This window comes from Myodes glareolus, chromosome 11 (genome assembly GCF_982192425.1).
Source record: "Myodes glareolus chromosome 11, mMyoGla1.1, whole genome shotgun sequence".
Taxonomy (NCBI): domain Eukaryota; kingdom Metazoa; phylum Chordata; class Mammalia; order Rodentia; family Cricetidae; genus Myodes; species Myodes glareolus.
In genome coordinates this window covers 14,934,435-14,946,688 of record NC_142036.1, presented here as the reverse complement: position 1 = coordinate 14,946,688, position 12,254 = coordinate 14,934,435, and positions in this window count along the sequence as shown.

The window sequence follows — 12,254 nt, the reverse complement described above, 5'->3', positions numbered from 1 at the left end:
CTCTGCACTCAGCTAGCTAGAACCACATTTAACATTAATTTATGTTTAAACACAATGCTGAGGGTGACACAGCACCCCATGCCCCAGATTGCTTCCCCAATATTCTGTCTTCCATTACGGTAATGTTTGCTGTAACTGTTGAGCTATGGGTGATGGTGACATGGCCTTTGTGGCCATTGCCTCATTTTCCTCTTGTGTCTTTCTTCCGGCCCAAAACTCCACCACGGATGGAACAGCAGGCAGCAGTTCTGCCCCTCTGGGAGGATGGCGCCTTCACGTGAACGGTCCGGGATCCTGTGACCGTGTGTCCCCTCTCGTCAACTCCTGGTTGATGTCAGTCTGAACTAGCAGCTACTCATTTTCTGCTGTGGGTTCTGTCCAGCCTCCTAATCTATAACTGAAACCCAGCTGGGCTGACAAAAGCCCTTGCAATCAGTCGGGATTATTTCTTGGTCCCAGATTGGGGCCACTGCTGGCCTCCCAGAGGTCATCCCAGCTGCCTGGACTCTGAGACCTTGCTGGCCATCCCTATTCCAACATGCTTATTTGAGGGCTGGACACTCAGCTCCAGCTGTCCCACAGCTTCCAGCAGGTTTCCCTATCGTGCCCTGAACCTACTGGAATGACAGATCTGAGGGCACACGAGGACCTTAGGGAGCTAAGTTCTCAGAGGACCCAGGGATAGGTGATATTGGGTGTAGGCCCTCCTTGTCCCTGTCTGGGCTCCTTAGAAAGGAGACTTTCTAGGGGTAGCAACCATGTACAGGATATTTGAGCACTGAGGAGTCCTAGGAACTGTTCAAGACTTGATCGGACCATTCTTGGCTGCAGCCCAGCACCAGGCTTAGGCTTCACAATGAACTCAGTGGCCCAGAGTTGGAGGAGGGACAGGCTGGGAGGTGACTGCTGGCCTCTGGGGCAGGGTGATGCCACTTTAATTACTAGTGTGGCCCGGACAGCTCAGCCTGTCCCTGAGGCTGAGGGAAAGAGGCAGTGACGCCTCTGAGAACCCACAGGGCGGTTCCAGGTGATGTCACTCTATAGCCACCTTCCCATTGTCGTCATTGTCACCTTGGGAGTGAGTTCACACTGGATGCGCTGCCCTGGGCAGCCGGGCCTCTTGCCAGTGGCTGGTTCGCTGATGCCACCTGTCATCATTTCCTAGAACATCCTGTAGCCTGGGCTGGCAGGAGACCTGAGGTGGGCAGGAGGCCAGGCTCTCCCCACTTCCCATCCAGGCTGCCACTGGCTCCTGCCTTCCAAAGCAGGAAAGTAGCTCCTCCCACTGAGGGTCCTGGTTTCACAGCTAAGGAGAAGAGGCAGGTTAGTGGAAGAAAGAAAAAAGCCCTAGCCCACAGAGGGAGCCTGCTGTCGTGGCCCCGGGGGACATGGGTTCGCCCACAGGGACCATTCATTGTGCTGGTGGGGACCAGAGAGGGAATTCTGAGGATTTTAGGTGTGTGACCAAGGACAGCCACTGGCCTGTGGGTCCTTGGCAACTCTCCCCACCCGGTGCCTTAATTTCCCTTCCTGTAGAAGGAGCAGTTCCAGGCTGCATCCGAGTTGTTCTAGGCACCACACAGGGCTCTGTGAGTGGAATAAATCTCTCCTTTGCTCTACACCAAGGATGACGAGCTGTATTTCTTGTGGCCTCATGGCTGTCTCAGAGCTGGTCCGCCTGGCAGAGGCGCTCAGCTGCTGCCTTCCCTGATTTGTGGTCCTGACTTTGCTGGTGCCGGCTCTGGACATCTTTATGAGGTGAAGGGGCCTCCGCTGAGAACTGTGAAGAGCTGGCATGAACTACGGCTTGACTGCTTAGCCCTTCCCCTCCACCATTCACCCCAGTGTCTTCCAGAACCAGTCCTGGTCTGGCTTCCACTAATCCTGAGGCAGGAAAATACTGGTCTTTTGCAGTCTTCCTGGGAGCCTGGAATTTGGCTTCAGGGAGTTCTCACAGCCATCTAGTCTGTTCGAGCCTAACTCTGGGATGGGCTGAATAGGGTTGGGGGATTTGACAGAGTCCCAGGACCACGCAGGGAACCTAGGTTTCTTGGGGGCTCAGAGAGATGGCAGAGCTGGCAGTGGCCTGCAGGGAGGCTGTTGTGTGCTTATCTGAGATATCCAGCATATATATCATGGAGGTCAGCCTTGTGAGTCAGTGCCAGCTCTGCCTCCTGCCCAGGCTTCTTCCCCTTCTAGCCTGCGGTTCTCAACCTTCCTGATGCTGTGATTCTTTAGCACAGTTCCTCATGTTGTGGTGACCCCCAACCATATAATTATTTTTTTTGCTACTTCATAACTATAATTCTGCTACTGTAATGTTGTCATGGAAATATCTGAGTTTTCTGATGGTCTTTGGGGATCGTGACCCACAGGTTGAGAACTGATGTTTCTAGCCCTGCCCCTGCCCCTTGTCTGTCTATAAAAGGGTGGACGTAGAGTAGCTATCCTAGGAACAATTGGTCTTGTGACATACATACCTACATCCGGCCTATGCTGGCCTCTGCTCTCCACTCCCCTGTCCAGAGAACATGGCTCCCCAGGGAGTTTCCCCCATTGCCTCCTTCCCTCTGCATTCTTCCCAGAACAAGGTCCGTGGCTTGGGTTTCAGGTGGGTTACCTCTCAGGGATTTGATCTCCTCAGAAATGGTTGCAAATGTAATGAAGGCTGAACTGAGGGCCTCCTGGAAGGAACTGGCTGGGATTTGGTTCTTGAAGCTGAGCCTGGTGGAGGGGAAGGTGGGTGGGCTGTGAGATGGCAGCTTTGAACCTGGTGAGCTACCAGAGGCCACGCGCTGTGGGGACCTGAGAGGCAGACTGCAGCCAGGCCTTGGGTGGAAGCTGGCCTTTGTGGCGCACCTGTCTCCACAATCTTCGGGACTCTGGCATAGCATCACTGGGGCTCACACTTGGCTGGATGCAGCACACCAATGACGGTCCCAGCTAGAATATAGCTGCTGCACTCACAGGAGCCTACATGGGCAGGTTTGTGGACCCCTGCACGGGCTCAATGAAGATCGTAGTCCTTCTGGCTCTCAGCTGCCTGCACAGCTTCAAAGAATTTGGACGGGGTCTATGGTTCCCCCAGGGCTGTCAGGGGTTTCCCTTCCAGGTTACTTGGGTCTGTGGGGAGATCATGCTTCTGCCAGTGGTGAGGGGACAGAGGCATAGCTCCACACTGTCAGCCTCATCAACCTGAGGAGTTTCCTTTTAGAGACCTCAGTTCCCGTTAAACATGGACTTGTGGTTTTAACACAGAGAAGAATTCTGTGTTAAATAACCAGTCTGAAACAGTCTTGCAGTCTTAGTAAAAACTAGAAAGATGCTCAGGGGAAGAATGAAGTACCAGGAGCATGGATGTGGGCCTCTCAGAGAGGAGTCACAGCCATTAAAAGGCAACCATAAACTAAGATGTTAAACACAGGGGCTAGAGGGAGGAGATGCTTGGGGAAGTAAGGCCAAGTGCGGGTACGGCTTCTCAAGGGACTAACATAGCAGTAACGGCATCTACCATTTTGGTGACTCTCCATTTACACCCCAGTGGACTTCTAGGGGGCATTGTTTTCTCCTTGCTTTCTTTTTGATAAGACTGTTGGGTGACTTTGGGGGACTCTGGGTGTGATTGAGATCTGATAACTTAAACCAGGAGCCACTAAGCTTGCACAAGAGGGTTTGGACATGGCTTTTAAGGTAAGTGGGGTTTCTGGTGCAATTCCTAGAAAATTATAGGTTTTCAGCTAGGAGCAGGGAGAGGAGCTAACAGTTATTAACGGTGGTGAAGTTCTTGTCTCTGCTAGTGAGAGACTTCAGGTGACACCTTTGGGGAAAGCATCCAAACACATCTCCCGTTCCCATAACTTTCCTGACCTTCTACCCTGCCTCTAGCCAGCCTTTCCTCGGGCTGAATCTAGGATCAGTCGTCACAGCTGCAGAGCCTAGTTCAAAAGCCTGGGTCTCAGACACATCTTCAGCAGCCAAGAAAATATTGTCCCCCAAGCATAGAATGGGAGAGGTGTGCTGTCTGTTTCCTCACACTCCTATGTGATACATGGGAGCGGTTGGTCAGCCCCATGTCTCCAGGAGAGACATGATGCACATGCCAGTCTCTCTGGTGTGTGTGGTGCTGTGTGTTGTGCTGATTGGAAAACAACAGTCAGCGCATATGGTGCCTGTCTGGGTCCAGACTCTGTGCTTCCAAAGCCAGATGTGCCCGGGCTTCAGACTGCTTCTGCCAGTTAGTCTGGCATCATAGCCCAGTGGATCCAAGGGTTTCGGGGGTCAGGAGAGGACCCCTCCCTATACCCGTTACCTCAGTGTTCTCATGGCTCTTGTGCCATGGCCACAAACAGCCCACTGCTCTGGCTTAGTCTTTGCTCGTGCTCTCCAAGAAGCAATGAGGAGGCCAGGAAGTTTCCCAGGACAGAAAGTTCCAGGTTCTGCCCTAGGCTTGGATACTGTTGGGTTGACAGCCCAGCCTGAGGATGAAGGATGAACCCTGGAGCCTGGAAGCTTCTGTGGGGGAGAGAGAGAGAGAGAGAGAGAGAGAGAGAGAGAGAGGGAGGGAGGGAGGGAGGGAGGGAGGGAGGGAGGGAGGGAGGGAGGGAGGGAGAGAGAGAGAGAGAGAGAGAGAGAGAGAGAGAGAGGCAGGAAATGATTTTCTGCCCTACCCCTCATATCTGGCCTCTGCCCACTATGGCCTCTTTAGCAGAGACCCACTGTGTGCTGGCAGCTGGGGAGGCAACCCATTGTCAACCCCAGACAGCAGAGCAGCGTATCCACACCAGATTCCTGACAAGGCCCTGGGACTTGCCCTTGGAAAGAGACTATGTGGGTTCATTTCAGAAGAGCACATAGAGACATGATTTGAAGGAATTAGGCCCCAGATAGGCCAGAAAGTGCACCTGTGTGCACGTGTTTCCAAAGGGCACCTGTGTGGACATATATTTCCAAAGGGCACCTGTGTGCACATGTGTTTCCAAAGGGCACCTGTGTGCAAGTGTGTTTCCAAAGGGCACCTGTGTGCACATGTGTTTCAAAAGGGCACCTGTGTGCACGTATGCTTCTGCTCCTGTGCCTGCCTGGCAGTGCACCTGTGCATACCTATATGAACATACTTGTGCTCTGTGCTCTCTTGTACATGCACCCGTGTGCGTTTATGCATGTGCACACAGTCTGATGAACTGGCCACCTTAGGGAGCCATTTTGAGGAGTCAGGATTGGGACAGCTGGATTCCTAGGAGGACAGGGACTCATCCAGTAGGCCCTGTCTGTTACCATCTGGGCTCAGGAGGTCCCCACAGGGCGGAGACTCTAGAGTGGATTGGTCTAGGGTCTGGGGAGGACAGGTTTTCAGAACTTGAAGCTATGAGAGGAATCAAGAGGACAGTCCTAGGGGACAGTAGCCCTAGCCTCACCCCATTAGAGGTGGGGTGTGACCAGGACTCTTTGCCAATGGCTGTGGGTGTCTGCTGCTCAGCCAGGATGAGAGGTGACCAGGGGGGTCTATCCAGCAGCTTGTGTGCCAGTGTTTGGTAATTTCCCAACATGATGATCTCGGGGCTCCAGGTGTCAGTCTGTGTGCTGGTTAAGAAGCTGCCAGGGAGAGCAATGGCTCCCTAAGGCGGCCCAGATTCATCAGTCTGTGTACATACGCCTAAGTACACACGGGTGCTCACATAGGAGAGTACAGGAGAGAAACCCGGGTCCACACAGGAGCAGAAACACATGCCCACACAGGTGCTCACACACGTGAGCACAGGAGCAGAAACCCGTGTCTACACAGGAGCAGAAACACATGCCCACACAGGTGCACTTTCTGACGTATCGTGTCCCAATGTCCCAATTCCTACACGCTACATCTCTGAATTCTCTTCTGAAATGAACCCACATAGTTGCCCTTGATTAGTGGAGAGACCATGAATGTGCTGGGCTTAGTAAGGGGCGCAGTGAGTATTAGTGACCTGGGATAGATGGGGCCGCACGGGTGAGTACAGTACAGGGATCTCACCCTCTCCGGTGTGTATCCTGGGCTGGCTGCTTACCCATTATCATGGTTAGTTTTAAATGTCAGCTTGTCATCTAGGAAGAGAGTCTCAAGTGAGCAATTCGTCTGTCAGTTTGGTCTGTGAGCATGCCTGTGGGGGTGTCTTAGTTAGGGTCTCTATTAGTGCATGAAACACTATAACCAAAATGCAAGTTACGGTGGTGGGGGGGCTCATTTGGCTTACACTTCATTCAGCATTGCTGTTCATCACTGAATGAAGTCAGGACAGGAACTCAAGAAGGGCAGGATCCCAGAGGCAGAGCTGATGTAGAGGCCATGGAGGGGTGCTGTTCAGCTCACCCTCTTATAGAACCCAGGACTGACAGCCCAGGGGTGGCACCACCCACCATGGACTGGGTCCGTCCCCATTGATCACTAATTGAGAAAATGCCCTACAGCTGAATCTCATGGAGGCATTTCCTCAGCTGAAGCTCCTTCTAGCTGGTGTCAAGTTGCCGTGCAAAACCGCCCTGTATAGGGGAATTGTCTTGGTTATTAGCTGAAGTGTGTAGGACCAGCCCGGTGTGGGCAGTACCATTTTGTAGTAAAGGGATCCTGAACTTATGGGCCAGGAGGGCTCTAGCTGGGAGAGGTAGCGGTCCACAGGCAGCAGTGCGTTTGTTTCTCACTGCTCAGGACTGGATGTGATGTGACCGCTGCTTGCAATCTGTTCGCTTCCCCTCAGTGATGGCCGTTAGCCTGGAATCGCAAGGTTCCCATCAAGTTGCTTTTCATCATAACAGGATTTTATCATAACAGTAGAAATGAAACCAGAACACCCCCTGAACTTGCCTCCCAGTGGAGGGAATAGAAAATGCCCTGCTGACAGCAGGAAGTGGTGGGGACCAGGAAGCCCTGTGTGATTCTCCACTACCAGCACCGTGGGCCTTAGTCAGGGTCCGCTTCTCTTCAGGATACTGTTAGCCATCCATCCTACTTCCTAGTCCAGAAAAGTGAGATCCAGGGGGCCAGGTCTGCCCAAGGTCAGAGGAAAGGCAGGTCTGCAAGCCTGGGCTCCGCCTAGCAGCACCCTTTGGCTATGAGGCCTAGCCAGCCTGCTGACAGGCTCCCCAGGGACAGCTGCCTCTCTGATAGCACCAGTGTGCCTGTGGGCACATGCGTGTGAATACAGACAGCGTCGGTTTTGCCTGGAAGTCCCCTGTCGGGGTGAGCGAGCTGGGGAATGGTCCCCTGTGGCACTCTGCTAAGGTAATCATCATGACCCCAAGGTCAGGTGATGGTCAGAGGGCCTGTCCCCTGTGCCTCCAGTTGCGCAAGGTGGAGACAGAAGGACTCTGGGTCAGTTTACCCCTGACTCCACGCCTGCCTGGGAGACTTGTCAACACTGAGAGGTCAGTCCAGTAGCCTGGCTAGTTGAGTCTTTCCGGTCCCCATGGCAGCTCTTCAGCTGGGCCAGCATTAGCTTGGGGCACTTGCCCCATCTGAGATACCCTGCCGAGATGGCCTCCATGCTGGGCTCTAAGCAGGGGTGAGTCTGTCCTGAGCTGAGCATTCACGAAAGCCATTCACCCAGTCAGCATCACAGCTTTGGGTGCTAACATATGGGGTGTGAATGCCGGAGCTACACAGGGCAGTCAGACTTGCAAATGAGCTCAGGGCTGAGGGGGTGCTGCCTAGTGTGGGATGCCGCCCCTTCTCCCAGAGTGTCAGCAGTGTAGCCTGGACCTACGGCGGGTGGCATTGTTCTGCCCTACTCGTGTCTGAGGACGAGGCCTCTTCGGCTATCAAGGGAGGGTGGACCCTTTGCTCTTGTTCCTTTTCCTGACTCTTTAGCCTCCTGGGTGTCTATTTGGTGACTTTCCGTTTGGTTCCCAGGCCCCTCCTCTGTCTACACTACCTTTATCGGCACCGTGGCTCAATATCCAGACTCTTCTCCCTAAACCCCAGGTCTGTGATTCCATAAGCTTCTGGGTACCTGGTAGACATCTCACCTGCTTCTCACCCTAAGGCTGGGGCTCCTCACCTTCATCTCTGGGGCTGGTGTGCTCAGAGAGGTCAGGACCCCCAGGCTCAGAGGCGAGTCCGGGAAGAACCCAGGGCTTAGGGAGGGGGATCTAGTGGACTGCAATGGGCTGAGGATGGGTGGGATGAGGCGGGAGGGTGGCTTCCTATCGCTCTAAAGGTTCCTCCTGACTTAAAATCCAGTTTTCCACCGACGAAGACACAGCTGTGGGTTGATCTTGAAATCACATGTCACCCCTTCAGTTAGTTTCTGCCCATCCCTGGCTTGTGTGCTCCGAGAGCTCCCAGTCTCCGAACAGCCTGGCCGTCCCAGTGGGGCCCACAACTCGGCTGACTTAGGCCTGTTGTGGGTATACAAAGTCTTTATTTATTTACTTACGGTGTGTGTCTGCGGCCATGTGTACCCGTGAGCATCAAAGGACAGCTGGAGGGAGTTTGCTCTCCCTCACTGTGTGGGTCCTGGGAACTGATCTTGGGTCATCAGGATTGGGGGCAAGCACCTTGCCTGCTGAGCCATGTGGCCAGCTCTACAAGGACATTCTTTTCTTTTTAAGGAAACAAATATTAGCCCCCAAAATCAGGTACACCAGGGAGGCTTTTGGCCAAGGACAGACATTTATCAGGGGTGGGCAGTAGAGAGCTGAGTCTGGAGACAGAACATTGGCTATGACCATCATGGAACACAAAAGAGCCCTCAGTGGGAGCCAGGCCAGGCAGCCCTGGAGTGAATGCCTGTCTTATTGCCTTCCTGAATGGAGCGTACCATGGGTCCTGGGTAGCTGGCATCCAGCAGCAGGTTCACAGCATAGGCTCTGGAGTGGAGGGCAGACTGAGATGTCTATTGTGTCCTGACTGGGAAGTTGGTTTTTTCCTAAAAGTGGGAAACGCATCCCTACCTCGTGGAGGATGACAAGGACAGCTGGGTACAATGATCCTGCATTCTCAGCACATAGTGGACTCAAAAGGCCAGAATTTATTTGGGTTTCTTGAATCTCCAAACATAAGCTCTTGGCATGACTGAGTGGCAGGTGGTGCTGAGGGAGGCATCAAAGACGGTGACCCCAGAGCTAGCACTGCCCCACAGAGGACAGTGTGTGGGGCGAGGTAGGTTGTGGTGGAGCCGTGGAATCCAGTCCTGTGTGACAATGAAGGAGGCTGCGGGTCCCATGATGCCACAGTGGTTCTGGTTGAAAAGTCAAGGTGTGTGGCCTGCAAGAGGGCTGCTTAGACGTCTTCTGTAGGTGGCGGCAGTGTCTTGTGCTGAGAGACTTTGTTTTGTCCTCTGTCCCTCCACCCATCCATTTATCTACCCATCCCTCCATCTATCCATCTAACCACCCACGCATCCAACCACCCATGCACCCACCCATGCACCCACCCACGCACGCACCCACCCACGCACCCACCCACGCACACACTATCTCCCATCCATCCATTTACCCACACTCCACCCACACACCCAACTATGTATTTATCTATTCACGTCTATCTTTCCACCTATCCATCTACCCACTTACCCATCCATCTGTCCACCCACCTACCCATCCCATCCACCTAGTCATTAACTTAAACAGTGGCAAGCAGGTATTCCAGAGGAGCCAACGGGCAACTGGCTGCTTCTGCTGCCAAAACGCAGTGGCTAAGTTTTTGGAGGTTGCTTGAGTCAGTTGCCAAGTATTCACCACTAAATAATGTAGAATAGTCCATGTTCTGATCGTGCCCCATAAAGAAGTTACTGAGGTCTGTGGGGTTAGCGTTGCATGGTTGGTAGGTTTAGTTGAACGAATTAAGTCTATGTAAGGGGGCGGGCAGTTGAACAGTAAAGTACATGTCACACTTAATAACTGATTTCATTTGGAAAACACACATGGCTTCATTTGTCAGACATGAGAATGGTAGCCATAGGGCTGGCTGGATAGAGGCCAGGTGCAATATACAGTCTGTGTGGCTCTCATCCCTCATGAAGGGCGCACACAGTTTCTGTAGCAGGGACATTCAGGCAAAACTGTCTGCCTCACACGTGTTTTCCCAAAGAGACAGTTGTGGACTGTTTACTGGCACCTCGGGAAGGCCTCAGGGAGTTTCTGGGACAAGCTAAAAGGTTAGCACATTTGGATGCTTATAGGCGGGAATGATGGGGGCAAGAGAGGGCAGGCCCTAAAGAGCTTACAAAGACGAGAGACCAATTTAGGGAAAGGAGAGATTGGGCAGTGTTTGCCACCGGCTAGAGAGGGAGAGCAGAGGAGGCAAGGCCAGGGTAGGCCTTGGTAAGGTCACCAGGGTACCGCGGGCAAGGGGTTCTGGTCTAGCAGATTTGCTTTCCTTTCTGAAACAGAGGCCGGTCCATTCCTTCAGGCTGTTCTCTCTCGGCTTCCTTTGGCCCTTTCTGTTTGCTTCCATCCCTTGTGACAGGTGGCAGTGGCTTTTATTAGCGCCTGCCCGCCTCAGCACGCATTCACCTGACTCCTGCTGACAGGTGCCCTGCTGAGAACCAAGCATGGGTGGGACATGCGTGTGAGGAACCTTCCTGCGCATGTCAGTCCACAGGACAGCTGCTGCCCTTCTGAGCAGCCACTTCCAGCCTCCTTCTAGGCTGCAGAGAGCCTGAGAGAAACAGACCGGCAGCAACCAGGGCTTCTGCTGTCAGTCAGGAGGATGGTGGTGGGGGCAAGGGGCGGAGACAGCTGCTGCAACTCCCTGATTCCTCCTTTCCTCCTTTCTCTCCCTGCCTCCATTTTTGCTGCTGAGAATTGAACCCAAGACCTTGTGTACGCTGAAGTGTGCTTCTACACCCGAGCAGTATGCACACATCGTTTGATAACTATCCATTGGGTGTCTCCGTTCTTCCTGGACTAGTACAAGGGTGGTCTTTAGCCTTCTGAGGGCCAGTGCTGGGTCTCACAGGCTGTCTGTGCATCTGTCTGTCCAGGCATCCTTCCTCCTTCCCATCTTGTCAATAACTATTTCCTGTATTCTCACCTGCCCATCGTGTGTTCAGTCTTCTGTTAGCGGGTAAAGGTTTCTCTTTGGCCTTTGTCTTCTTGAAGGAAAGAATTCAGCTCAGAGACACAGTCTGAACAGTTTACTTAGCAAAGAAAATTGACTCGGACACACCAGGGAAAGATTGAAGTGGACCAACCCAAGGGTGACAGGAGCAATACAGTGGGTTCTGTGTGGTGGATTTTAAGGGGAGAACTTATGAGGTGGGTGGCATATTTCATGGGCATAAGATTACCTTTTCCTCTTGCTAATCATGGTAAATCGGATGTCCCTTTCAGTGGGAGATGTCTTCCTGTGGCCCAACAGCACAATGTAAAAGAACAAAAATAATGTCTTATGAGGATTCAGAACCTGCGTGTGTAAACTGGGGAAGTGCCTGTTGCCTGAGATCCTGATAGAATGGGAAGAGCCCATCCTAACCCATGTCACCAGCCCCACTATTCTGACACTGAATTAGCCATGACGGCCTTGCACACAGAACCCTCCAGCTCTAGGCTCTTGAGTACAGGGGATTCCGGCTGCGCTCTTCCAGGCCTGACCAAGCATGGCCGTCTTGGAGTCTACATTCAGATAGCCCAGCCCCAGTGCTGAACACAGTGGGCAGGAAAGAGCTTCCTGGAGGTTTCAGGATTCCTCTGACGCCAGGGTTCAGGCAGCTGGGGACTTGGGCTCAGCGAGGTACTCTCAGGGAACCTGGACTCTGTTGTTTCCCAGACCTACGGGGCCAGCGTCAGCAGCCTCTGTGTAGGTGTGTGTCCACACCTGCTGGGCTGGGAGTGTCTTAGCAGACCGCACCAGACATGGAGATGGGAGAGAGAGCAGAGTAGAAAGTGCAGCCCCTCCATCAGAGCCTATGGGCTGCTCCAAAGACACCGTGGAAAGGGGGTGACCGAACTTTACAAGCAAAATTGATATACCCAGGGTTCCACTCGGGGTGGCTGTGTCTCATATCTGGAACCTGCCATTCTCTGAGCTGCTTGTCCACTACCCTTTGGGGTAGGAGTGCAGAGGGGTCAGTGGGATGTTGGCTGTGCAGGGAGAGCTGTGGGAGCCTGGGCTGCACAGGAGGTGGGCTGTGTGCCTCCCAGATACAGGCTTTGGAAAGGAGCCGAGGTGCACTTCGTCTGTCTCGGTGATTTGTGGGGACCCTGTGCGAAGCCACGTCCTGAATCATGTTGGGCGTGTTGAACACGCATCACCAACAGACTCATTCCTAAATTACCTTTTA